The 2,174-nt window shown below is 52.5% G+C and overlaps 1 pseudogene; it reads left to right on the top strand.

The window, feature by feature from the left end:
* Nucleotides 1-298: 298 nt before the first annotated feature.
* LOC123430057 lies at nt 299-1,880 on the top strand (annotated as a pseudogene).
* Nucleotides 1,881-2,174: the final 294 nt, after the last annotated feature.

The following is a 2,174-nucleotide window of genomic DNA, read 5'->3' as shown; positions in this document are numbered from 1 at the left end:
TACATAAATTTAGAATAAAAGAAAATATATGAGCTACAAAAGTTATCTATACTACTAATAAAAGATCAAACGAAAACTTCTCTAAGTACACACAACTATTACCCCCATAAAAACAAACACCAATCACCACGACACAATTAGACAACAAATTACAATCTAACGGCCTTTCCACCATCCATGTACCATCACTGTGTGCATTTACCAAATTAGCTAAGGCTGATCGTGCTCCACCTCCTCCTACAGCGAAAAACGGTTGCACCTCCACGAAAAAAAAGGTACCAATCAAGTACATAAATTTAGGAAGAATTAACGGCAGCCAGACGCCCTGGCCTTCAACAAGAGAGGCCAAACCAGACCACACCACACCATGGTTTACGGTGGAGAGGAGGCGCTGATGCGGCAGTACTCCATTGGCGACGAGATCGGGCGCGGCCGCTTCGGGACGGTCCGCCGCTGCCACTCCAACGCCACGGGGGAGGCCCTGGCCCTGAAGACCACGCCCAAGGCACCGCTGCATGACCCGCTTGACCTGGCGCTCGCGGAGCAGGAGGCCAAGCTGCACCTCTTCGCCTCCTCCCTGCCCTGCAACCCGCACCTGGTCGCGCTCCACGCCGCCTTCGACGACGCGAACGCCGTCCACCTCGTCGTCGACCTCTGCGCCGGCGGGGACCTCCTCTCGCTCCTCTCCGCCAGCGGCGGCCGCCTCCCCGAGCGCGAAGCCGCCGGGCTGGCCGCGCAGCTCGCGTCCGAGCTCGCCGCCTGCCACCGCCGCGGGGTCGCGCACCACGATGTCAAGCCCGACAACCTCCTCTTCGACGCCGCCACGGGCGCGCTCAAGCTCGCCAACTTTGGCTCCACGTAGTGGTTCGGGGACGGGCGGCCCATGTCGAGCCTCGTAGGCACGCCATACTACGTGGCGCCCGAGGTGGTCTCCGGGACGGAGTACGTGGAGAAGGTGGACGTGTGGAGTGCCGGGGTGGTGCTATACATGATGCTCTCGGGGGCCGTGCCCTTCTACGGCGCCACCGCTCCCGAGATCTTTGAGGCCGTGCTCCGCGGCAACCTGCGCTTCCCGCCGCGCGCCTTCGCCGGCGTCTTGCCCGAGGCCAAGGACCTGATGCGCCGCGTGCTTTGCAAGGACGTCTCCCGCAGGCTCTCCGCCGAACAAGTGCTGAGTAAGCAGCGATCCCCCGACAGATCCTCTAAATCGAAGAGCGCTCGCCGTCGCCTCTGGAGTTCCTCGCTGACGTTTGTGGATCGCCTGGTGTTTTCCGCAGGGCATCCGTGGATCGCGAGCTGTGGCGGGGATGCGGTCGCGGGCTGAAGAGATCGATGGACCAACATAATCTCCATGCGCTCCATCCTCCTGTAGATAGAAGATCTTCTCCGCAGACGACGACGGCTCGGTCTCTACGGCTCTGCTCTGTTTCTCCGGCAAATCGGCGATGGGCCGAAGCAGCGGTGGTGCTGGAGTTGAGTTTAGTAAGTAGATCCTTTACTCTAGGTCTACAGGTCTGTGGTGAAGCTGGGATTGCAGAAGCTTTCACCCGAGTTAGCCTGAATGTGTGTTTGTTCGTCGTGTTTGTTATGTGAATATCTGTACATGCAGTCTTGTTCAGTCGTAGCTGAAGAAGAGAGAGGGTTAGTAGTACCTCGTGGAACTTGGTAGGCAAGCTTTGTCAAAGAAGAATGAAAATGGAGCAAAAAATATGTGCATGTTCTTGTACAAATGGAGCAAAAAAATCCTGCTTTATTTAATTCCAGCAACTATTCCCTATAGCAAAAATGTGTGACATGGTCCAACACATATCTTACAGTATTTTGAATGACCACAAAAATAATTGGGACAATTGGATTATGTTTGGATTTTTCCATGGAAATTAAGAGCATTTTTAAATGCAAAAATGACTCTTTTTTTATGATGGGGTCCACACCAACATCGAGGGTGATGTTGTTTTCCTTAATAATAATTGTTTTGGATTATTCCATAATTGTGCATCATTTTTCCGATGTTGTTTGGGGAATTATTTTATTTCCGTATAATTCAAGTGGCTTTTTACGTGGAATTTGAAAAGAGATATGAATTTCAACTTGATGATATCCAATTTAGCAAAATGATTTGTTGCTGATCATGGTCATCACTGTAGCTTAATTACAATGCTCACTGTAGCAAA

Source organism: Hordeum vulgare, chromosome 2H (assembly GCF_904849725.1).
Source record: "Hordeum vulgare subsp. vulgare chromosome 2H, MorexV3_pseudomolecules_assembly, whole genome shotgun sequence".
Classification (NCBI taxonomy): Eukaryota; Viridiplantae; Streptophyta; class Magnoliopsida; order Poales; family Poaceae; genus Hordeum; species Hordeum vulgare.
Note: the sequence above shows the minus strand (reverse complement) of the source record. Positions and strands in the feature narration are given on the sequence as shown.